Genomic DNA, 26,687 nt, shown 5'->3' on the forward strand with positions numbered 1-26,687 from the left:
AATATATAACTGAAAAAAAAACTCCCCATCTTCAACTGGGACCTCAAAGAACTGTAGCACTGAGTAAGGGGAAACCATAAATGAACAAACCCTCCCACAGACTCTAGTCTAGCTTCAAGTTATCAGAGAGGTTCAGAAAATCAGAAGCCCCTGAAATTGGGTTAAGGTGATCCTAGCTTGCTAGTATGCCAGGATGCCTGCAGAAACAAATGGAAATCCTTTCTGGAGGAAGATACTATCATCAACGTCTCAAATGATTTTTCAAATACAATGTCCAAAACATAACCAGGTACATGAGGAGATAAAACAACATGAGGAAGAACCAGTAGGAAAAACTGACAATGGAAGTGGACCCCCCCGGGACTCCAGATTGTGCTCCTCCCCCCACCAGGGACACAGACCCTAAAACAACTATACTTACTATGTTTAAGGAGAGAAAAGCCGAGCTTGAAAATTAAGTAGGGCACTAAGGGATATAAGAAGTGACATAGCAGATCTGAAAAAGAACCAGATAGAAACTCTAGAACTAAAAAAAATAGAATAACCAAATTTAAGAGCTCAGTGGATGGGTTTAAGAGGAGAATTTTTTTTAAAAGCTGAAGAGAGAATTAGTGAACTGAAAGAGAAGAAATTTTTAGAACAAAGCATGGAAGGACAAAAGATAGAAAATACAGAAGAAAGGGATGTAGTGAGAAGGTCTAATATATATTTCAACTGGGGTCCCAGAAGGAAAGAGGAAAATGTACAGAAAGAGTATTTGAACATACAATGGCTGAGAGTTTTTCAAAATTGATGAAAAACTATTTAAAAGGTGATAGCCATGAAATGACAGATATCCATTCCATCAGGTGTTCTGACTCTTAAAATCCTTCATGTACAAATCTACGTTTGAAAGGATTCTGAAACTGACATGGAGGTAGCTCTGAAGTGGATGGAATAGTGCTTGGGTGGGCTTAGTTCAAATATGAACTCTGCCACCTCCTAGCTGTGCCACCTGGAGAGGTTGCCAAACTTCAGTTTTCTCAACTGATAGATGGGACCGGTAATATAGGCCCACTCCACGTTGTCACTGTGAGAATCAGGTGATACAATGCATATGAACAAACCAAGTTATTTTATTTTTAATTTTGTTGGTTGTGCCGTGCAGCTTCTGGGATCTTAGTTCCCTGACCAGGGACTGAGCCCGTGCCCTGGGCAGTGAAAGTGCAGAGTCCTAACCACTGGACCACCAGGGAATTCCCCATGCTAAGTATTTTAAATGAGATATGGTTTGAGTAGTATCACAAGCATTCCTAGGGGCATTAACAGTGACAGGTAGGATGGGCAAATAATTTGCTGGTCCCATCACAAAATAAAAATGTGGGCCCCTTGTTAAAACATTAAGAATTTCAGGACAGTAACAGCAGAGCATTAATCCGAGCACAGGTTACACTCCCATGAAGCCAGCTGTGGTGACAGGCCTTGCAGAGGACTCCTGTGCGCACGAGGAAAGGGTTGCTCATCTCACACCCAGGTGTCTGCAGCCATAGCCCACGTTTTCTTTGCGTTCTGAAGGGCAGCAGTGCTTAGGGAAATTGCAAGCATGCGTGTTTCCAAATGCTGAGGCAGGCAAGTGCAGTGACCGGAGTGGTTTTCTGAGAGAGTGGGTGTGGCCAGCCAGGCTGCCATCGGAACTGTGGAACTGACCGTTCCCCACAGACTCTGGCCTAGAGAAAAAAAAAAAAAAGTCTGCAGCTGTATCTACAGGGCCTGTTGTTTTTTGCTGCGGTGTGTTACAACACAGCCTGGCAGCCTCCCGGGTCTTTCTGTCTTCCTCCTGGAAGAGCCTGGTCCCAGACCATGTGACATGGCCACACAGCCCTGCAGATTTGCCCACACTGTTCCTTGCTGTTCCCTCAGTTACTAGGCTTTTCCAGGTCTGCATTCTTTTGCTCCTGCTATTCCCTCCTCCGCACCACCCCCATCCCCGCCCAGGGGAGTTCCTTTCCTTCCTTTTCCACATCTGTCAGTCTGGCAAAAACACCATCTTTTAATACTTATCTTTTAAGACTCAGCTTAGAGTCACCTCTTCCAGGCCTTTCCTGACTCTCCCAGGAAGAGCAAATTCCCCTCTCCTTGGAGTCATCCACTGGCCTATGCATAGCCACTCCCTATGCAGACATCTGTCACAGTCTCTGAAACATAAGGAGCACTGATATGCAATGTGGATGTCACTGTCTTTTAGGCTGAAGCCCTTAAGGATTGGGACAGTGTCCTCTCACCTCTGTATACCCTGCACACAGCACAGTGCTTAATACTTGCTGTTAAAAAGCATAGTAGATGCTTAATCAACTGGTGTTAGTATGCAGAGTAGTTTTAATCACCATTGTCTTACTGAATTAATGCACAAATAAATTGTTTCAGTGACTCTCCCTGGCATCTGGTAAAAAGGGAAGCTTCTAGGCACTGAGACAGGGCCTTTGCCCTTGACGAGGTTTCAGTGTCAGCTCTAGTGGTTATTTCTGCAGGCAGCACCTCTTGAAGGCAGGGATGGTGATTTGTAGAAGCTCGTCATCAATACCTAAATGACGCAGGTGATATAGCTTAGACAGCAGTTGTGGAGCTAGGAGATGTTAGGTTTCCATAGGTAATTAATAAGCTCCATAGCTATGGGACTTCAGGTTTCTGTTTTCTCAAAAATGAGATTGAGCTAGCTACTCCCTAAGGCCCAGGTGGCTAGCTCAGTCCCCTCATCTGAATCTCTGGGTGGCCATTTCATTGGAGGGGACTGAGCACCTCCTGAAGCTGAGTTGCTCAGCAGGTCTACCCTTTCGCAGGTGGCAGAGAACACAGACATCTTTTAAGGCCCTTTGCTCTCTCAGTCACCTGGGATCTCATGTTTGAAAGGTAGAAAGCCACAGGAAAGCGTAGTCTTCACAGTCCCTGAGTGTCCAGAGGGAAGTGCTATGTGCTATGTGCTATGGTTCTCCAGGTGGGATTTTCCCCAGTTCCAAATGGACAACTTTGAGTTCCTGGTATTGTTTCCTGGGGCTAACCTCACACAAACGAGCCTGGTCTGTCACTCTCCATCCTCAGGGCAGGTCTAGTGGGCAGACAGGAGGGCAGAGCTTTCAGAGAGAGAGATCCGTATGCTTAGTCAACTAGCTTCTTTAGGCATTAGTTTTCCCGGAGATAAGGGATGGTGGGAGGGGGTGTCGGTCAGTTTCCTCCATCCCTTCCCTCCAGCCCCCACAAAGGGCAAGGGCCAGACACGTGGGCTGGCGGGGAGAGGCGGAGGTTACACCAAGGCGGAGGTGCAAATGGTCGGGGGCGGGGCCTTATTTGCATGGACGGCGCGCGGCCGCCAATCCGGACAGGCGGAGCGACAGCCCGCGCGCCTTTTGGGGGCGGACTGACAGCCCCGGGGCCCTATGGGAGGCGGGTCCTGCGGCCGGCGGGGGTGGGACGGCGCCGGGCGCTGCCCGGGGGATTCGGGCCGGTTCGCGGGCGCTGCCAGTCTCGGGCGGCGGCGTCCGGCGCGCGGGTGGCTTGCTGGGCGGGCTGAGGGGCAGCGGCTCGCGGGCTAGGCGGAGAGAGACAGAGCAGACGAACAACCGCGGCGACAGGTACTGGCTGCATGGCCGCAGGGATGGGGAGTGTGGTCGCTAAGCCCAGGGAGCCGAATTCCCTGCTTCGCGGTCCGGCCGCCGCTGCGCCGCCTCCTCGCCCCCTCACGCGGTTCCCCAGCCCGGGAGCGGCGCGTCGGGGCCAGGGGGGCCTGGGGAGCCCCCAGACGGGCGCGCTGGAGGCCCCTAGCTCCGCTGCGGGGCTCCTCTACGTCCCGCCGGGCCGCGGGGCAGGGGCTCCCTCCTGGAGGCGCGGAGCCGGCGACTCCTGGAGCGGCTCCCCGCCCCCCGCCGCGCTTTCTCTCTCGGAGGCGAGGCCGGTCGCGCCCGCTGGTCCTCACCCGGCTTTTGTTTCCCTCCCGGGGTGACAGGTCACGGCTCCCATCCGCGGCCCCCGACTCGCCCGAGGCCCGGCGCCCGTGACCGCGGCAGCCCGGAGCAGACGGCGGGACCGGCGGAGAGCCGGGAGGCGCGTGAACAGCAGCTGCCGCGGGCGGGAGAGAAACTTCGCTTTCCGGGGCCCGGGCGGCGGGAGAAGTGGAGCCGGGGTGAGCCGTGCACCGGGACGCCGCGGGCGCGATGGAGCCGCGCTCACCAGGCGGGCCAGCCGAGAGTGAGGATAACGGAGCGTCCCGTCGCCGCCGTCCTGGCTTTCGGTTTGCGCTCCCCGGGCGGTGGGTGTGGATGCGCGTTCACCGTCTTCACCTGCCGCCCAGGGACCAGTGACTGGGAACAGCATCCCCGCTCTCGGCCGCTCGTAGAGGGTGCGGGTGCGGCGGCGTTCTAACAGGTGATAATCCTAGTGCCAGGTGAAAGCCAGTGAAAAGTTGTTTCAGAGCTCAGTATTCAGTTCACTCTGGGACGTTATAACGCCTTCTCCCTTAATGATTTCTAAAAAGGTGTGCTGACCGCAGTATAGTAGTCAAAACTAGTATTGATTGGGGGAAAAAAAAGGTGGGGGGCGGGTGTTGTCAGCGTGTAGATTGCCTTCTTTCCATTGACTTGCCGGGAGGAGCATCTTTGTAAAAATCGGTTTCTGCAGTGGTGGCGAAAGCATGCATAGTAAGGTACAGGTTGTAAATGGAGAATGCAGAACTCTAGATATCCTTCACTGTGGTTCAGGGTAGCGTGTACAACGTTTGGCCGCCATTCAGTAAATTCTTCATGAAGCAGTTTGAGCTCGTGGTTTTGGATTTACTTTACAGGAGTGGAATAAGGCTTAGCGTTGAATGGGAGCTTTCTTTGCCTCTCTGAGGGCTCACAGGAGTGTTTATTTTCGTTGTCTTACCGTTTTGTTAGATTTTAGACAAGGGAAAAGTTAAGGCATATTTTGGTTCAGTATTTTGAGTAGTCTGTGGGAATTCTCCCGCACCACACCCCCCGCCCCGCATAAGAGTTTTTTTTTTTCCCCCAAGGATAGAGTTGAAAAACTTCTTATTCTTGTGGGAAATTTTTATTTGTTATACGTTTCACTTATTTTCTGTTTCTCTCTCTCCCATCTGACCTCACTTAACAATACAGTTATGGCCCTGACCAATTTAGGGCATCTATAGAAAAAAAAGTTTTTAAATAATGTATAATTACTTTAAAATATATTATGAAGGTTATTAATAACATTGATTTGTGAGGAGCAGTTGATTTAGATTACTCAGTTATTTTCTTCTAATGTGTCTTTTTTATATCTATGCTGGGTATGATTTGTACTTAAGAGATGTAAGTTTAACTTCTTAAGGACAGTTATTTTAATTATGGTACTTTATTAGTGTTTCATTGAATAGTAATTTTAGTTACTTACGTAGCTAATTAGTAACACCTTTTACAGGTGAGCTCTTTAACCAATAGTCTAGTTGTGACTACTTGGGATTTAAAAAAAATCAAAGATGGACTTTATAAAATGTTTTATTTCTCTAAAACAACAGGCTTATATGCTGTGAGGTCTTTGTCTTTACAATATTTAACAAAACAAGTGTGTTTCTGAATCTTCAGTTTTTTTAGTGATGGGAATTTTGGGGGAATTTCTTTTTTAAAACATGATTTTAACCAGTTCAACATGAACATTTTAAAATATTGGATTAGGCAACTAGTGAAATCTTCAATTTTCCGTTTATCCTTGGATTGGAAAAGGATACATATTTTAGGTTGTTTTGTTTCCTAAAGGCTTCTTACCTTAGAACCAGTCTAGAGAAGGAAGAGCATCCTCTTTCTCTAGCTGTAGAAGAAGTTATTACTGTTGAAAGCTGAGTTGGCTTTTTGATGTTTAGTGAAGGTAGATTGTTTGAACAGTGACTTGTGCAGAGTGGGTTTTATTAGGTATAAGTAGTTCTCAGGAATCTTATGAGACTGGGGTTATGGGTGATGTATATAATTGTCCTTTAAAGTGTATAGGAATATATTAGTTTAACTATGTGTAATTAGAAATTTTGTAGTCATTATCCTATAATGATGCTTAAATATACCACATATCATAAATTAAAGCTATATTCCTTAGTTTTATTTACGTAAAGCAAATTTGGGGAACTTTATGGAAGTGCCCTTTAATTAAAAGACTATTTTCAAATTCAGTTTTTACATATTTTAATTACTGATTGTTGTCCACTTTAACTTGCGGTAGACCATATCATAAAATTATCAACCACATTACAGCTTCAAAATTAAGCATAAGTTGAATTCTTGCATCTACACAATAAATGTTGGGAGTGTTTTTAAGTCACTGACCCTCAGGTGTGGCTCCTTTTTAGTTTGGGGGTGGGCAAATATTTTTGAATGAATAAAGCTACAAAAGAACAGGGACACATATTAAACCAGCTAAATTTGAGGGTAGATCACATGATACTGTTAGACATTAATACTGCTTTATTTAACAGTAGTATGCATGCTGTATCTGTCATTAAGAATATTTTCTGTAGGCCTTTAATATAATTTTCCACAATTCCTAACAAAGAATCTATATTGTATATATTTTGGCACACTAAATTCTGTAATTATTTTATGCTGAACAATTAAATATTTTATACATTTTATAATTCTGAGACTGTGTGAACTTTCTAACCTAGCTGATTAGTAATTAGATTTTGTTTTACATTCTGAATTTTTTTACAGCGCATTTTTAACTTCTGACATTATGTCCCCAAAAGTGTAAGGAAAATTAAATCTACACTCACCAGAGATTAGGTGGACGTTGGTACGTAAATCACGTAACTGTTGATTTAAAAGCAGTAGCCACGGGACTTACCTTGGTGGTGCAGTGGTTAAGAATCTGCCTGCCAATGCAGGGCACACGGGTTCGAGCCCTGGTCCGGGAATATCCCACATGCTGGGGAGCAACTATGCCTGTGCACCACAACTACTGAGCTGCACTCTAGAGCCCACGAGCCACAACTACTGAAGCCCGCATACCTAGAGCCCGTGCTTCGCAACAAGAGAAGCCACCGCAGTGAGAAGCCCGCACACCGCAGCTAGAGAGTGCCCACGCCCAGCAACGAAGACCCAACGCAGCCAAAAATAAATAAATAAATTTATTTAAAAAAAAAAAAATATATGGTACATTTGAATTGTATGGCCTTGAAATTGTTCATTGTTTGGAAGGAAGAATAAAAGATGGAGAAAAATCAAAGGCTAGAAGAGGTTTTTTTTTTCCCTTTTGTAGTTGCAAACCCTTCCTGAGGCAGATGATGGTAAATTTCTGGAACCGTTTGTAGTGTTCAGCCTCAGTCTTGGCAATTTATGTATGATGTTAAATAAGGAGCCATTCCTAGTCCCCTGAAAATGATCATCTGATTATCAAAAACAGGGCTGGGAATTTCAAATTGATCTCATCAAAAATCAGATTTGTGTGTATGTTTCTCAGTGTTCTATCTCTGGAAATTAAAGATCCTCCTCTACTGTCTGCCGAAAATTACACACAGAATTTGAAGGTTAGAATGTCTCTATCACAGACTTAATGCTGTAGTAAGATACTTTTTGGAACAGAAAACATCCTAGCCTTTTTCAGAATATACAGTGTTCTGAATGAGGATGAAATGGTCTTTACCCATGTTAAACATTAGCCAATGGAATTATTTCCATGTTTTTAACTTTTTAAAAAAGCAAGACAGTAAAATAGAATATTGACAGATTTTGGATTTGGCCCCTAGCATAAAAAATTATTACATGGTGGATGGTAATATTTAATGTTTTGAAATTCTAGTTTGAGAAGGGGATTTGTTATGAGAAGAAGGGTATTTCATTGAAGCAAAACGATAATTTACATGGAAAGAAATTTCTTTTGAATTAGTCTTAGGTTAAAACATAATACTTATTAAGAAAAATTGAAATGTCATCTTTCCTATCTTAAATTTACTTGCACTATGAACTTTATAAGGTCTTTTTTTAAAAAATGAATTTATTTATTTATTTTTGTCTGAGCTGGGTCTTTGTTGCTGTGCGCGGGCTTTCTTTAGTTGTGGCGAGCCGGGGCTACTCTTCATTGCGGCACGCCAAGGGCTTCTCATTGCTGTGGCTTCTCTTGTTGCAGAGCACAGGCTCTAGGCACCGCGGGCTTCAGTAGTTGTGGCTCGCAGGCTCTTAAGCATAGGCTCAGTAGTTGTGGCGCACGGGCTTAGTTGCTCCGTGGCATGTGGGATCTTCCCGGACCAGGGCTCGAACCCATGTCCCTGGCATTGACAGGCGGATTCTTAACCACTGTGCCACCAGGGAAGCCCTATAAGGTCTTTTAAAATATCTTTGTTGGTCCTAGGTGGACCTCTCAGAATCCATTTGTAGAGACACACACACATATATATACACACACACATAAATATATACACACAGGTAGATAAAGTATCTATGCTGTATATATTTGCATTATATATGTAACTGTATGTTTGCTATATGTATATATATAAATCAATCCATCTATCTATACTGTGTGACTTCACAGGCTTATTTATATGTGAAACCTGTTTTTTAAAAATGAAATCTTGCTACACCAAGAGGAATAAAGTACATGTACACAGAAAGACTGATAAAAATGTTCATAGCAGCTTTTTCACAATAGTAATGAACTAATGATTCATACAGTGACATAGATGAATCTCAGAAATATTATTCAGAGCAAGAGAAGCCAAACACAAGTATGTACTATAAGATGCCATTTATAAAAAAGACAGGAACAGGCCAAATTTAGGTATGGTGATAGAAATCAGAACAATGGTTTCTGGGTAAGGGCTGTGGATGACTGGAAAGGGGCAAAAAGGAACTTTTTAGGGTAATGGAAATATTCTATAACTTGATTTGGGAATCAAGCTATGGAATTCAAGTGTACACCTTTGGGGTAAGTTTTCATTTTCATGTAATTTTTAACTTACAGAACAGCTGCAAGACCAGTACGAGGAACTTCCAGATTCACCAACTGTTGGTGTATACATTTGTTCACATTTACCCAGCTGAATACTTAAGATCCGTGCATTTTATGGTATGTAACTTTTACTTTCATAAGGAAAAAAAACTATAAAAATTTGTTGAAGATAAGGAGAATGACCCTGTTATCTGAAAAAAGTGAAATACCTCAATTTGAAATTAAGCAGTGCTTTAATAATGATGTAGGAGAAGAGAATTACTGACAGTCTTTTGTCTCTACATATATGTATCTATGCTGCTTCTCTTTGAAGTTTCATGGCAACATATTTCTGTTAGAAGAGACAAGATCCTGAAAATAATTCAAGGCAAACTGCCAGCCAGGAAACTGTGCTTTATTTTGTTATCCTGTGTAAGTCACCTAGGGAATGAGACTGATACCTAGCGATAGCTTCCTGGGAATTGATAATTCCTGTTAAGAGAGTTGCACACCTTCAGTGTGCTAGGTTTTGCACAAACGTGCAGTCTTTACTGTCCTGGAACTCACCAGACAAAGAAGAGGCAAACAAAGCTGGTTGTCATTTGTGGGTGGTATTTATAGTAGGGGGAAGGATTGGTGCTTGTAAACCATATAAACTAATCTTGATCGTAGGTTAAGTGGTAAATCTAAGGTGGTGAATTTGATGCTCACTGTTAGTTTAAACTGTAATTTAAATAGGTTTAATTTAAAGCAAATCACTCTACAGCAGCCCTAAAACTATGTCAGTTGTTTAAAACATTCAGCTTTTTTTCTCGACTTACTATTTTATATAATCTTAAATATGTGTTCTTCACAATTTAGGATTGGGCATTATTTATGGATATTCATTTTTTAATCAGTTTTTTGCATCCACATAAGAAATTTGTTTATTTGGTTATTTACTAGAGTGGAATATGATTTGAAGTAACAGAATGACTAGCCAGCAGTTTCAGCAAATTAATCATTGATAACTGGGGATGAACATTTATGTTGCCTTTACTAACAAAAACCATACATTTATATGGTCTATATATTTTTCTTTAACAAATATAAGTTCTTTGAAGAGAAAAATGACAAATGTCCAACTCATCCAACATGGATAAAAGGAGGACTTTCTCCATTTAATGAACATATTCATTTTCCTTTGAAATGACAGGGCCTTATCTCCCTTTCATACACAGTAAATTTCATTGGTCTATTGAGCATGAATAAAACATTATTTGAAAAGTTTTTAGAATTTTGTTTTGAGTTGTCAAACCCTAACTGCAGATAGAACTTTAAAAATATCTGTAGGTAGCCTTTTTTTTTATTATAAAAGTTTTAAACATATCCAGAACTGGAGAGAATAATAATGAACCTCCATATACCCATTCTTCAGATTTATTAATTATCAACATTTTGGTTAGTGTGCTTTTAAAAATTGATACATTCTCACAAATATTGTAAAATAGTAGTGGTATTAGCGTACCAGATTTTTCTCTCAATTTTTTTCAAAAGTTTCGTTGTAAATAGAGAAATCTGAAAAGCAGTGTGTTTTAACTCAGAGACTTAACTTTGGACAATCAGTAATTATGAAACTATTTTTATTCTAAGTTCCCTTCTGTCAATTCATAGCCTGGAAAAGAAAGATTAATTTTTTAGCCTTTTATTTATAATAAATTAGTCCAAATATTCTAATCTATAGAATAAGGTAGTACTGTTCATCTGGTAAGTTAGATTATCTTCAAAGTGTAGTGTCTGAGGAATGCTGTTGTCTAAATGTTTTGCTGTTACTTTCTCTTTCTCTAAAAACTCAGTCATTGCTGTGCTTTTTTAGGCTCCAAATGTATATCTTATGTCTAAACTCCAGGCCTTGCAAAACTGAGGCCCAAATTTTCACTTATGTCTTGAAACTAAATATGTTTAAATACCATCTCTGTAGCAACTGCACACCAACACCCCCTCTCTCCACCCCCAGTCAAAACGCTTCTCTTCCTGACTTCCCGCTTTAGCTGTTTGTGACACCATTATTCTTACTGGTCATTTTTTACTCTTCCTTTGCTTCTTAAGATCAGTGAGCCACTAAATCACTTTGTTTTTAAATGTCTTTTTATCTTTTCGTCCTTTTTCGTTTCCACTCCAGTTGTCCTAATTTGGGTAACATGTTAGCAGGAAGTTATCCCTAATCTGTAATGAACTTCATACATACCAAAATTAAGATATGTTCCTAAAGGAAAATAGGGCATTTTCTTCCCTTTCAGAGAAGGCTTCAGTCAGTCTTATAAGCAAACACATAATTTTTAAGGGCTAGGAAATCATTATATTTAAACCAAGGTGATAGAGACGATTTCCAAATCTCTCAGCTCTAATAACCTCGTGAACGATGGCCAGCAGGGCCCACAGTTTATCAAGGGATATAGGCAGCAGACTTTCTTGGACCACAGAAATAGCCCAGAATGAGTTCCTTCCAGCAGAATATCTGCAGGTGCTTTGCAGTGGGGGAAATACTGAGTGTATATAACAAACTTTCAGGACTTCTTGTGTTTTTATGGTAAAAATAAAGATCTGTGGGTTTACCCAAAACTCCTTCTATTCCTTGTGGCATATTTCCTGACCAAGATAGTTCTTACCAAAAAGCCATTGTGCTGAAAGTGACATGATACTCTTACCTCGTTACTTTCCCTTCTTTTTACAGGCTCCTAGAATTGACGGTTGTCAGAAAGATAGGAACCTGAGGTTAGTTGGGAAGATATGAAATAGAAATGGGAAAATAAGTGATATCCATTCTACTTCCCACTAGCAGTCGTCCACCCTCCAGTGGTCTTGGGCCTGAGTCCTTTACAGATGGATTGTAGCTTATCAGCTTGGCTTGCTTTTGGTCAGCTTATGGAGCTCTTTCTTCTTTCTGCTCTTCTGGGAAATGTTTGAATTTCTTTCTTGTAGAAATCAAGACCCAATTTAAGATTACTGACTTTGGGGATAAGAGAATAAAATTTGATATTGTTTTAGATAATCCAGAATACCTGATTATTTTCTTCTATGAGAAGTAGGAATAATATGGGGATTCTGAGATGCTTATGCAGAAATTAATTTAATAGTTATTACGAGTGGAAAATGGAAGAGAAAATTACACCGTTTCTAGGAAGCCTAGTATAGTAGGCATAGACAGGGATGAGATTCAGGAGTGTTGCTACATGATCTTGGGAAAGTTAAAGTTACTTAACCTTACTGAGCCTTATATTAATTGTAAAATGAATGGGTTGGATTAGATAGTGTTTTAAGGTCTTTTTGCAGCTCTGAAATTCTAAAATGAGTGGTTTTTCAGGGGAAAAACTCCTGATTTATATACTGTTCCTGGTTAATGATTTTTTCAGTAATTGTTTCACCTACGTATTTTTCTGTTTCCATTAGAAGTTAGGAAAATAAATAATTAAAGGAGTCAGCATTTGCAAAATGAATTAGATTTTAGTGTTTTCATTTATCTACATCTCTCTACTGGATTTATTCTGGACTCACTTTCACCTTCTATTTGTGTCCACTTTCCTGCTTTTCTTGCTTTTTCTTTGCTATACAGTGTGACTTTCATCTCCCTCTTTTTGCTGCTTCTCCTTGCTACTGGTTTTTTCTAGCTGTCCATTGCCCATATTTCATTATGGACATGGAATTCGCCAAATAGACCCTTGAGTCTGAGCTACTGATAAATTAAATTTAGACATCCTAATAGTTGTCAGGATTAGTGGGATCCTTCTACTCGATAATACAGAAACTAGAGAGATTAGTCCTAGGGTAGAGGGAGTGGGGGAAGCCTGAAGGGAGAAGGAGGGGGATGGAAGAGTTTCCAAGGATTATTTAGATATTTTGATTTAAAATATAAGTTAAAATCTTCCTTAAGTTTTGATGATGGTGGCTCTGCCTGTGATATCAAAGTTTGGTCCTGAAGTCTTAGTGCACTGTGAGTTTCATCAGGGCAGCAGCTGTGCCTCTAATTCTGAATCCTTGGTGTTCAGCATAGTGCTGCAGAGTAAGTGAAAGTTGAACTGAGTTGTTGTTAGGACTGCTTCTTTCTTCAGGGTGTTTTGTGGTTGGCTGGAGATTAAGATTCTGGTTAGACCCTTAAGTAAGACTGTCACCACCACTTTGTGATATGGGACAAGATATGTAGCTTCTCTCTAAGCTCAGTTTCCTCATCTATAATAATAGGAGGTGCAGGCAGTATTAATACCTACCTAAGGGTTGTGAGGAATAAATGAGACAATACATATAAAGTACTTAGCCCAGAACCTGGCATATGTCTTCAATAAATATTAAATGCTATTATAGTTTCATTAATAAGCACTTTTGTATTCCAGATAATAAGTTCTGTTAGGTTCTAAGTAGCGTTGTTACAGAATAAATAAGACAAGATCCTGTCCTTAGAAAAGATAGAACATGTGCACAAAAGATAAATAACAACCTAGGTCTTGTGGTAAGTGACAAAGGAGTGGTTTACTTAAGGTCTCAAGAGGCAGGAATAATTGCTAAGCAGGTGAGAACTTCAGGAAGGTGACAGAGCTCCACCTAAGCCTTGTAGGACTAGTTAGCAAGTTAGGAGGACAGGCTCCTTGGAGCCAGTTTGCCTGTGTTGGAATCCTGACTCTGCTACTGTGTAATCTTTAGCAAGTTACTTGACCTTCTTCCTAGGATTGTTGAGAGAATTAAATGAGTTTATACATGTCAAGTGCTTAGAATGGTGCCTCAAACATGGTTAGAGCATGATAAATTGTTATTATAAATTGGAGAAGGGAGAAAGCATTTGACAGAACACTGAGTGACAGTGAAGGGGAGATTTCATAGGTTTGTCTGAAATGATGAAGCCAAATGGACTGGAGGGAATAACCTGTTGGAAAATAGTGAGTGATTATGTTAGGGCAGAATTATGAATGATTAAGCCAGGGAGTATGGCATCTTTTCCATATGTACTGGGGGAACTTGGGAAGATTTCTTGGGTTATTTGTAAAACATTCTTGTGTGTTACAAATAGCATGTCTAAGTCTGTATCTCTAGCACTTCTCACTATCTTTCCTGATGTCATATAACTGAAACTACTATCATACTAATTTTGACAATGAAGCTCATGATCCTCTATTCTGAACCATTATGCCTCTTTAATTTGTCCATTTGTTTTTGTAAACATGTATTTTGGGCTTTCTCTTTTTCTCTCCATATTCTAGTTGTTTACATAATTCTTATTCCTTTTCTCCAGAGTTTAGTGGGTTTCTGCTATTTACCTCTCTGTCCTCAAAAATCTCAGTCTAGATCCTAAATCACCGAAGTCATAAAGTAGAAAGGGCCAGGGAGAGGGAAAAAGGGGGAGGAAGGTAGGGAAGTATGCTCTAGTCCAGCAGTCTTATTGTACAGATGAGGACGTTGAGGTCCAGAGGAAGTAAAGTCAGGATCCACAGCTAATTAATTAGTGGCCTGTACCTTTCAGAGCTAAACTAGGGCTGCTTTTTTACTGTCTTCCTAGTATGACTCTTAACCATCTGGGTGGGAATTACAGTAGTATTACCAATAATCTTTCTACTAACAGCTATCAAACACCAAGGTAAGAAATAATTTTACTGCCAGGAATAATGTGGTAATGATTCACTCTATTCTTAATGAGAAGCCCATGATCACACTTCTTGGACAGGCATTACTATTCTTAAAGTAATATTTAAAACCAAGGCTCCAGGGCTTCCCTGGTGGTGCAGTAGTTAAGAATCTGCCTGCCAATGCAGGGGACATGGGTTCGATCCCTGGTTTGGGAAGATCCCACATGCCACGGAGCAGCTAAGCCTGTGCGCCACGACTAATGAGCCTGCGCTCTAGAGCTGTGAGCCACAATTACTGAAGCCTGTGCACCTACAGCCCGTGTTCTGCAACAAGAGAAGCCACCGCAATGAGAAGCCTGCGCACTGCAAGGAAGAGTAGCCCCTGCTCACTGCAACTAAAGGAAACCCGCGCGCAGCAACGAAGACCCAAGGCAGCCAAAAATAAATAAAATAAATTTATTAAAAAAAATAAAATTAAAAAATAAAACCAAGGCTCCAAAATCTTCTTTAGGAACAAAAGGGTTCCTTTCTTTTATTTTTAGAGTTGGAAATTATAAATATAATAGTGTTGTAAACATAAATATCATTCTCAAAAAAAAGTGGACTTCTGTTTCTGTCATGGTGGAACACAGGTTCTTTTACAGAGTGATTGATAGTCCAGTAAGATTAGCATGAAAAGTTGGGAACTATTGTACTTTCACCTCACAGCCCCCAGCTGTGTACTTCTACTAGTACAGTAGTCTCTAAGTTTACATCTTCTTTCGTCTCTTACATTTTACCATATGCCACACATAATGGTGAGAAACTTATTTAAGCATTGTTTTCTTCTATATTGTTTTCCTACCTAAATGCAATGTGATAGAATGTCTTTTATAAAGCCCTAAGCTTAGTGTTTGGATACTCTAGTTGCTCAATAAATACTCCCTTCCCTTTTTACAGAGCACGTAATTTTTTCTCATTAATGTCAGTTCCTCATCTCCAAATCACTGTCACACTACTTCTCTTCCCTTGAAATGTCTTGTTTTAAATTTGACAAGATGCTGTCCTTGCATTTTGAAAATTTGTGTGACGTACAAATACGTTTTAGTCACTTTAAGCATAATTTTGTCATAAAATTATTTCACAGCTAGTAATCTTTTCAGGTTCTATATTCTTTCCCATGATTAAAGAAAGAAAAAATGGCATGGGTTACATAAAAATACCCTAGACCTCTCTGCTCATCCTGCCATATTCCTTAAAAAAAAAAAAAAAAAAGACTTCTAACTGGATTCATTTTTACCGAAATACTAATTTTTCTTTATCATTTTCAAACACTGTGAAGTTGAATTGTATAATACACAAATATATATACAAAAGAATTTTTTCCATGTCCTCAGTGCTTTGTATCAGATCACTTAGTTGTATTTCCCATGGTTTGGTTTCTTTTTCCTGTCTTCATTTTTCTGAAGGGAGAAGGGATTTTTTTTTTTCTCTTATGATCTGTGACTTGTTTTGTATTTACATGATTACTCTTCATAACAAATTTTAACTTCTATTTGTGCTATTAGGGGGGAAGAGAAATGCTTCAAAATTAAATTTTAGATTTCTTTTTTGAGGGCTGTGTGTGTGTGTGTGTGTGTGTGTTTTTCTCTCAGCCCCTTCAGATAATATATAGGAATTTGTTTCTGTTTTTAAATCTTTTTTATGTTGAACTGTTTTATTGTTGTTTGAAAGAAGTCTGTTAAGCTATATTTTATGAGTGGTTACTATAGCCTTTCCTTGTAAATTTATATAGTAATAGTACTATAAATTCTACTCTATATAACTATATGTTATATATACTATATATAATACTGTATTATATATGTTTTATATATATAGCATAAATATAGTATATATTAATACTATGCTGTATATAGTATATAATAATACTATATAAGTTATATAGTAATTTATATAGTAATACATTTTGCTGTTAACTTCATCCTTAGAATATTAAGTTTTTTGTAATTTAACTTATTTGGGTATGTCTTGCAATTCTCATATGTTGAGAGAGAAAGGAACAATTGGTTTTTGTAACTCTTATATAAATTATTTGGCTGTCTTCTTCCATTTATTATCATTTTCTTTTTTTAAATTTATGGCTTCTGAAAGTGAAGAGCTTTAATATTATGCATTCTTGTAGACCGTAGTCTTTGTTACAAAATGTGCTCATTTCTCTTTTCCATGTTTAATATGACTATGCTTAGGTTTTCTGTTTAATTCATGGTATATTTTTGTTAGTTTTCGGCTGGATTTGTCAGTTTGGGTTGTAGTTTCTTTTCATCTTCGTGTTGTTTTTGTTCATTTTCTTAATATCTCATTTTATCTCCACTTAACAAACTTTTTGGTATTACCATATACTGAATATTTTAATATGTGTGTGTGTCTGTAGTTTCTAAACAAGTGTGACCGAGTTTCCCTCTTTTCTTAAGATTCCTAGGCTATTTAAATATTTTTATACCTGTTGTCTATTTTGCATCTAAAATGCTGATAACAGTAAATAAGATTTCAGTACACTTTATGTGAGTTAATTTTTTATGACAATCTAGCTTTGCCAGACCAATTTTGTTAGTAAATTAAAAACATTTAAAAATTACTAATCCTCCTAATCTAGTGTCCCTCATTTAGTAATTTGTTTTGATCCTTGTGTCATTTTATGAGTCTTTTATTTGGAAGACTTGCCAGTGACTTCTAAAAGCGAATCATGAATTATGTGAAACAATTAACTTTGAAAGGGGAAAATAACTATACATTTTAGGACCTACATTTTATATAAATTGTTTTTTTTTTTTTTCCTGCGGTACGCGGGCCTCTCACTGTTGCGGCCTCTCCTGTTGCGGAGCACAGGCTCCGGACGCGCAGGCTCAGCGGCCATGGCTCACGGGCCCAGCCGCTTCACGGCATGTGGGATCCTCGCGGACCGGGGCACGAACCCATGTCCCCTGCATTGGTAGGTGGACTCTCAACCACTGCGCCACCAGGGAAGCCCCATTTTATATAAATTGGATTAACAGATTATTCAGTGATGTAAAGATATCTTTTATATTGTTTCTGTATACTCTATTCATTGAAAAGATTTGATAGCTTGTAATTAAAACTAAAAAGGCAAGAAACATTAAAAACAAAGTCAGAAATTAAGCATAAATCACTTGAGAAATAATGAGCAGGATGAGGGAGTGGAAAGAAATCTTTACAGCAATAATCTGAGGCAAAATATTTTCTGTATTTGAACATTAAATTTAGCTCTGAGCTTCCTGGCAAGCAGGAGAAAAAAGGAAACAGGATGGGTTTCACAGTTATTGTCTGATAAAGAAAGCTTATCAGTTTTTCATGGGAGAGAAACTTTTTCTGAGTTCTAAGTTACAAAAGGAGGTTATGTGAATTCTTAATAAGGAATATAATTTATATTTCCATTTTATAGCTTAATTCCTGCTATTGCTGTGTTAGCTGTGATATACCATTTATATGCACTGTAGTTATATTTGGTCATATTAAGTTCACATCCACTGTTGTCAGGAGTGGAAATACCATGGCTAGGGTGTGTTTATGTATTGCCTCTAGAATTGTAACCATTGACGAACAGGAAACTGAAAGCTAAAAGTTCAGGAAATGTATTGTATTTAGACTTTGTGGAAAAAATATATATGATACTTAACTACTGAAATCCATGGCTGTTTGAAGACTGAAAAATTTATGTGTGCATTTAGTTAGAGAATAATATGGATTCTTATAACAATGCTGTCAGATGCTTAAATATGATAATAAATACAGTATGCACATTGTGTGCCAGGAAAATTGTGCAATGCTAGAAAAAATGCAATGGATTATAATATGTGTTCAGCTATACTCTCAAGAAATAAAACAGCTGGCACAGCAGTTGAATTCTTCAAGGATATCTTATTTTCAGAGAATTACAGAGCTTTGGTTTTAGTTTTAGTTCCAGGGAAGGAGAGGTCCCTGTTTTACAAGACAGTCCATTTCACTCTTAGGAAATTCTAATGGTTAAGTTTTATTTTCTCATATTGCATTGAAGTTTGTTCCCCTGTAATTTATTAATATACTCTATAGTTTTCTTAGTGTTGAAAGGAAAATGGTTAACTGATAAAAATTATTATTTTTTTTAATAAAGGTGATTTTTAAAATTTATTTATTTATATTTATTTTGGCTGCTCCGGGTCTTAGTCGTGGCACGTGGGATCTAGTTCTCCGACCAGGGATCGAACCTGGGCCCCCCTGCATTGCGAGCGTGGAGTCCTACCCACTGGACCACCAGGGAAGTCCCGATAAAAATTATTTTAAAAGTTAAATATATTTCAAATGCTTGGGTTTGGGGTTTTGTTTGTTTGTTTTAGGATTGTGGCATTTTAGGTGCCTCATGAAATACTACCTGTAGGAGCTTTATTTTTGAAGTTGTTTAAAAGATTTCTGTCAGAGGATAAGTGATTAACATATATGCTGCGTAACCTGTATTTTCTTACTGTTTCTGTACTTAACTATTTTAACAGGATGTGATTTATATGGTTTCAACATTCTCTGAGACAGCATCAAGTTTTAATAGCTTTTTAGAAATGGGAATTTTCTAATATTGTATTTTTGTTGCTGTTCTGTTTCAACAAAAGCGATCAGTTATGACTGTTTTCACTGCCAGTTTTGTGATCTGAAGTTATAGTCACACAAAATACTCAGGGACCACGTTAAATGAGAATTCTATTTATTACAAAGTTCTTTTAGGAAATTTAGCTGTATTATATGTCAGCACTTATAATCATTTGAATAGCCTCATTAAAATTAGCCCCTTTTCAGGATTGATTTGGATTTGGATCTTTTAGGGTCATGTGTTCACCTCTGAACTGTTGGGGTGGCCAAGGGGATAAAAAGCTCTGACTGGCAAAGACTGGGGATTGGGCCCACCCCAGGAGGTGAGCAGTGATTCCCCAGTGGAAAGTCCCAGAATGCTGTTTGCAGCAGAGGGTGGAATGGGCTCTGGGCTGACAAAACAAGGGGTCTCGACAAGGCCAGACCATAAACGGCCTGGTATAATGGGTTAGGGGCTTGGACTTTAGGCAGTAGCTGATCTGTTGTTGCAACAGAGGGTTCTTTTCAAGAACAACTTTTACTTCCTTCTTATTGTATAGTACATGGTTATTGTAGAAGAATTTAGTAAGTAAATATAAATCAATGAAGAAAATAAAAATTTCCTATAATGTTTTTTCTTTTGAATTTTCTTAGCTAATTTCCCTTAAATTTTATTTAACATCTAAATTACTTTCTAAATTTTGTTTATTTGAAATGGTGCTTGTTCAATTGTTCTTTCACAAATTGTGTTTCTGTTAACTTTTTAAATTAATTATGAAGGAAATAGGAGTTAATAATATTTAAAGCCTTTGTTTTTGTTTGATATAATTATTCTATTAATTGTTTCTATTTTATGGGAAACCGTAGGCATAATAGGCATAATGAGAACACAGACCTGGAAATCAGAGTGGTTCTTACAGGAGAAACAGGAAAAATGGAGCAAAGACTAGGTCTGTCTTGTTCACGGTTATGGCAGTATCATCAGGCACGATGCCTGGCATATAGTAAGTGTTCCATAAATAGTTGCTGAATGAATGGATGAGTTTCTCATTAAGCACTTTGAGTAGCTCATATTTCCTGCACTATGGATAATCAAGATCAATTATATTCATCCAAAGTTAAGAGTCTTTGCTGTGCTCTGCCCTTTTTTAAAAATGAAAATTGAATAAATCGATTGTTTTAAAAGATACATATGTGTGTATGTACATGCACACACAGTACAAAAAGTAAAAATCCCTTGTTTCTTCCCCTGAATCCCATTCGCCAGAATTTGCTACTATTAATGGTTGGTATATTTTTTCTAGATATTTTCTTCCATTTACAAATGTATATGCATTTTTTCATACAAATAGAATAGTAATTTACACTGTTGTATAACCTGCTTTTTCCCCTCTTCATGCCATTCTTAAACATCTTTCCCTATCAATTCATATATAACTGCTTCTTTATTTTTTTATTTTTAAAATTTTTATTTATTTATTTTTGGCTGCATTGGGTCTTTGTTGCTGCGTGCATGCTTTCTCTAGTTGCAGTGAGTGGGGGTTACTCTTTGTTGCGGTGCACGGGCTTCTCGTTGCAGTGGCTTCTCTTGTTACGGAGCATGAGCTCTAGGTGCGCAGGCTTCAGTAGTTGTGGCTCGCAGGCTCCGGAGCGCAGGCTCAGTAGTTGTGGCACATGGGCTTAGTTGCTCCGCAGCATGTGGGATCTTCCCGGACCAGGGCTGAAACCCGCGTCCCCTGCATTGGTAGGTGTATTCTTAACCACTGTGCCACCAGGGAAGTCCTGCTTCTTTATTTTTAATTGCTGCATAATATTCCATTGTGGAGATATATAATAATAGTCAATTAAGGAAATTTCAGTTGTTCCCTCCCTTTTTTTTAAACCATTACAACAGTGTTTAATATTCCTTCCACATATAATTTGTTTTCTTCTGTGAGAATATCTATAGGTAATTTCCCGGAAGTGCTATTGCTGGGCTAAAGGATATTTGCACTTACATTTTTTATAGATGTTGGAAAATTCACCCTTAAAGATAGTATACTACTTTGCACTCTCATTTAAGGATATGAGGTGTTATTTTTTGATAACTACATACTTCCATTTTGTGGATTAGAAGCGTTCAGCTTTTGAAGATGAATCCTCATGGTAATTTGAGTTGTCAGAAGATGATGGATTAAGTCATATATTCCCACTGCCTGACATAAGTAGTTGAAGTCAAGTGAAAGATGGTGGACTGTACTCTACAGACCTGTAGTGTGCATTGCACTGATCCAGATGTGGAAGATCAAGTTGTTGGTTTTCTAGGGTTTTGTCTCCTTAGTATGTTTAAGCTAAACGTTCATGAGTGACAGTCTGGAGGGGTGGAAGGACCTGAGTGCTGATTTCAGAAGTTTAGTTTTATTATGCTGGGGAACTCTTTTAAGTCCTTGAACTGGGGTGTGTACCGTGTGAGAGAGGTTTACTGGCAGTATGTACAGAATGAATAGAAGGGAGTAGGCTGGAGGTAGGCAGGTCAGCTGGAGGGCTGTGGTGACTCAGGAAGGAAAGGAAGAAAACCCAGAATGTGGTGATAGCTATGGAATTGGAAAGTAAGATAGTAGGAAACACAATGAACAGTTGGCAGGCCCTGTTGATTAAATGGAGAAAAATTAAAGTTATAGGAGAATAGCCAGACAATACAGATGATAAAGTAAATGGAGAAGGAGCCAACTTTGAAAAAGTGGATTTTCTTTAAAAAATAGGGATATAAAAGGGTCCTGAAGTATTGAGTATCTATAGCCAGGCAATTTGGGAGAGATTAAAAACAGGAGAAGGGAAGAGGGAGAAATTATAACTAGATCTGGAGGTTATCTTAATAGAGGCCATATTTGAAATTAAGAGTGGATGAGTTCTGGTATGAAGTGGTTGACAGGGGAAAAGCTGTTGATTGAAAACTGCATTTTGAAAAGAGATACTTGCAATAATAGGAGATGGGATGAAAGAATAATCAAGGAAAGAAGAAGTAGGTAATCTGAGGAGTAGGAAAAGAATCAGGAGCAATGTTACTGGGATCTCACCTTCATTCTTTTTCTCTACATATGATACTGTGTTTACTGGATGTTTTCGAGGTAGCCACCACGTCCTTTCTTTTGTGTAATACCTCAGAAAATTTTGGTGTGAATATTTTAAAGATGGAGTTAGTTTTATTCCTGAAGTTGACTATTATACTTGAAAAAAGCTCTTGGAAAAGTAGTTTTGGTGTCATGTGCTATGTTCCTTCTGGTTTCATAAAATCTTTTCATCTTGTTTTAATATCTGTGGACCTAAAGCAAGAAAAAGTACAGCTTATAGTTGAATAGATAAAAGTCCAGATACCTCGTGCATTTTAACTGCTCATTTTAAAAATGTTTCCTGGCGGGCTTCCCTGGTGACGCAGTGGTTGAGAGTCCGCCTGCCTATGTAGGGGACACGGGTTCGTGCCCTGGTCCGGGAAGGTCCCACATGCTCTGGAGTGGCTGGGCCCGTGAGCCATGGCCGCTGAGCCTGCACGTCCGGAGCCTGTGCTCCGCAGCGGGAGAGGCCACAACAGTGAGAGGCCCGCGTATCACAAAAAAAAAAAAAAAAAAAAAAATGTTTCCTGGCGATTGAAACTTGGCTTAATAACAAATGATAAGAATGCATACCTTTTTAGAAGAACATAGCGTGAATTTAGAGTACACTCTCTTGATGCTTGTCTGGATGGAGCCTAGTCACTGGAAATAATCTAGAATCAAAGCCAGGAACCTGCAACTTCACTTGAGTCAGTGTGTGAAATGGTTCGAGTGCAGGCTCAGGAGTCATTCTGCCTTGTTCCACTGTGCAGTAGCAATATTATGCACCTGAATTTCACCATCTGGAAATGCTAATAACAGTTCCTATATCAGGGTAATTGAGAGGATCCATCTTGGAACTTATATTCTAGTAAAGAGAGATGGGAAACTTACAGATAAATACATGTGCCAGGTGGTAAGTGGAGGGAAAAGAATGGTAGGATTGATTGCCATTGTTTCTTGCTCTTTTATATTGGGTAATAGGGAGGGCCTTTCTGATAAGAAAGTGTTTGAACGGAGACCTGACGGAAGTGAGGGAGCCAACTGTGCAGCTGTTTGGGGCAAGAGTTCCAGGCAGAGGGGACAGCAAGTGCAGAAGCCCTGAGTAGGGGTATATTGAAGGGTACAGCAAGAAGGCCAGTGTGACAAAAGCAGAGTGAGTGAGAGGAGTAGCAATAGGAAATAATTTCAGAGATAGCCACTGACCGGCATGTAGGGTTTTAAGCATAAGAAGGACTGGATTTTATTCTGTGTGAGATGGGAAGCTCTTGGAGGATTGCCAGAGAAAAATTTTTTTGAAGTCAGTTTGATTGTCACTTCTTTTCTTTAAAATGCTTCAGTTCTCTATTTCCTTTGGAATAAAGTTCAAATGCCTTATTCTGGCACACAGGGTCCTTCACAGTCAGGCCTCTGCCTATTTATTTAGCATCATCGGCCTCCTTCCCACATGTACACTTCACTTCAGCTAAATTGGATTACGTGCAGTTCCCTGCATGGGTCACGATGATTTGTGTCTTTGTGTTTTTCTGCATGCTGTTTGCCCTGGGAGAAACTGTCCTCCTCAGCTCCCATGGTCATTGGCTCTGTTTTAGAGGGTCCTCTTTGTGTTCCCAGAGCACCCTGTACCTTGTTCTGTCACCATTCCCTCCCCTAGCCACTTTGTACTCAAGCTGCGTAGTCTTGGAATGTGCTGTGTTCTTTTACCAGCCTTGATTTTACTCTTGCCACACCCTTGCCGGTTGAAATTATGCCCACCCTTCAAGAACGAGCTCAAACACTGCCGTCTTTTCTCTACTTTATAAACCTTTATAAACTGCTATCTTTTCCCTACCCTCATAAATACTTCATAGCTCGGTTATACTTAATCATAGTTACTTTGAATAAAAATGTTTCTTTCCCTTACCTCACACAAAATCCTTGGCCTTACTCATTTTCAGTTTCCATTGTAGCCCCCAGTATAGGGTCTTGTACAGATTTCACATTCAGTAGATGCTCCAGGTATGCAGGATTCATATGATAATTAGAAAACTTGGGTTTCAAGCTGCTAAGGACCAAAAGCAGCAAAAATGAACAGTTAAAGTGAGATGCCTATTAAATTAACAAAACAAATTTATTATAACATAATGTTGATGATGGCATGATTACTCTGGTTCTCTCATATATTTACTACTAGTGCCAAAAACTAGTGCACCCCTTTTGAAATGTAGTTTGGCAGAATGTATTCAGGCATATAAATGTCCATGTTTTTTGAGGTGGTGATATCACTTCTGGAAGTCATCTTCAGAAAATAGCACAAACTAGAATAACAATTATTAGCTACCTCTACCACTAATGTTGATAGTTTACTATGTGGCAGGCACCATGCAGAGCCCTTTACATGCGTTACTTAATTTAATTCTCAGAATTCCAAGAGGTGTGAATACTGTTAACCTCATGTCATATATGGGGAAATTGAGGCACAAAGAAATTAACTGACTTGCCCGAGATCATACAGCTGCTATGTTGTAAGTCAAGATTCCTACTAACAGAATTCATACCCTTAATTATATGATATGGTAAAAGCCTAGGCACAAAACTGTTCACAGCAGTGTTATGTAGAATAGATAAGTTGGAAGCAATGTATATCATTAATTATGGTCCATCCATTTAATAGAATAATAGAAAGCTGGATAATAGAATAGATTTATTGAAATAAAATTCACATAGCATAATATTCACCCCTTTTAAAGTGTACAAGTCAGTGGTTTCCAGTATATTCACAGAGTTATACAACTATTACCATTATTCTACTTCAGAACACTTTATCACCCCCAAAGAAATCTCATACCCATTATCAGTCACTCCCTATTTCCCCCTTACCCTAGAATATCACCAGTCTATTTTCTGTCACTATAGATTTGCCTATTCTGGACATTTCATATAAATGGAATTGTACAAAATATGGCATTTTGTGTCTGGCTTTCATTTAGCATAATATTTCTTGGTTCATCCATGTTGTAGCATGTTATCAGTACTTCATTGCTTTTCATTGCTAAATAATATTCCACTGTATGGATATACCACATTTTGTTTATCCGTCATTAACTAATGAACATTTGGGTTGTTTCTACTCCTTAGCTATTATGAATAATGCTGTTACAAATATTCATGTACAAGTTTTTGTGTGGACATGTTTTCATTTTTCTTGGAATTGTTGATCAAATGATAACTTTAACTTTTAGAGGAACTGCCAGACTGTTTTCCAAAGCAGCGGCATCATTTTACCTTTCCACTAGCAATGCATGAGGGTTTCACCTTCTCCACATCTTTGTCAATACTTGTTATTTGCTAATAGCCATCCTAGTGGATATGGAGTAGTACTGCATTGTGGTTTTGATTTGTATTTCCCTGATGACTAATGACGTTGAGCATCTTTTCATGTGCTTATTGGCCATTTGTAAATCTTATTTGGAGAAATGTCTGTTTGAATCCTTTGCCCCTTTTTTAACTGAGTTATTTTCTGTTATTGAGTTAAAAGAGTTCTTAGTATATTCTAGATACAGTCTCATTATCAGATACATGATTTGCAAAATTTTTCTCCCATCCTATTGTGTTGTGTTTTCACTTTCTTGATGGTGTCCTTTGTAGCACAAAAGTTTTTAATTTTCGTGAAGTCTAATTTATCAAATTTTTTTTTATTGCTTTCAGTTTCACGTAAGAAGACATTGCCTAATCCAAGGTCAGTGAAGATTTACCCCTGTGTCTTCTTCTAAGAGTTTGATAGTTTTCGCTCTTACTCTGAGGTCTTTGGTCCATTTTGAGTTCCTTTTTGTATATTGTGTGAGGTAGGGTGTCCAACTTTGTAATCCTTTGCATATGGAGATCCAGCACCATTTGTTGAAAAGTCTGTTCTTTCTCCCATTGAATTGTCTTGGCACCTTTTTCAAATATCAATTGTCCATAAGTGTAAGAGTTTATTTATCAGCTCTCAGTTCTATTCCATTGATCTATGTGTCTGTCCTCATCCTAGTACCACACTGTCTTGATTACTGTCACTTTGTAGTAAGTTTTAGAACCATGACGTGAGTCCTCCCAACTTTGTTCTTTTCAGGGTTGTTTTGGCTATTTTATTCTGTTTGCTGTGAACCTATAACTGCTCTTAAAAATAAAGTCTGTTTTTTAAAAAAGGCCTCCTGAATTGTAATGTTGGGATTATGGTGAATTCTTTTCTCCTTTCTTTATTTCTCAAACTTTCTGTAATATATAACTATATAATATTTATAATTTTAAAAGTTTAAGTTTTGGCCAATAGAATACTTTTTTTTTTTAACTCAAGAGACAACTCTTAGCTCTGTAGCTACAAACCAGAGTTACCTAACTTTCCAGGAAGAATGTATGAAAGTGAAGAGCTGGGGCATAACGTTATGGTTAGAATGAGCCAGTCTCAGATTTAACACTCAGCTCCATGAATGCTCCTTTCTGTCGCCGGTTTCCTTCAGTTTCTTTTTCGCCTTCTCACTCTCCATTAAAAGCC

The 26,687-nt window shown here is 39.0% G+C and overlaps 1 protein-coding gene across 18 annotated transcripts in view; it reads left to right on the forward strand.

Annotated features, from left to right (window-relative positions):
• Nucleotides 1–3,477: 3,477 nt before the first annotated feature.
• The window catches only part of FKBP5 (FKBP prolyl isomerase 5), a 94,294-nt gene continuing 71,084 nt past the window's right edge, over nt 3,478–26,687 (forward strand). For 6 of the 18 annotated variants that reach the window (XM_089918011.1, XM_089918007.1, XM_089918013.1 and 3 more), the window contains exons 1-3: nt 3,479–3,605; nt 8,953–9,057; nt 25,862–25,892. The gene's annotated coding sequence lies outside the window, so the exon portion shown is untranslated. Of the gene's footprint in view, nt 3,606–3,976; nt 4,396–8,952; nt 9,058–18,713; nt 20,111–25,861; nt 25,893–26,687 lie in introns of all 18 variants that reach the window. The other 12 variants (XM_022581718.2, XM_089918017.1, XM_089918012.1 and 9 more) reach the window with 6 other exon arrangements.

The sequence above is a fragment of the Delphinapterus leucas genome, chromosome 10, assembly GCF_059928025.1.
Source record: "Delphinapterus leucas isolate spDelLeu-1000000601 "Yukka" chromosome 10, BTC_Dleu_Yukka2, whole genome shotgun sequence".
Classification (NCBI taxonomy): domain Eukaryota; kingdom Metazoa; phylum Chordata; class Mammalia; order Artiodactyla; family Monodontidae; genus Delphinapterus; species Delphinapterus leucas.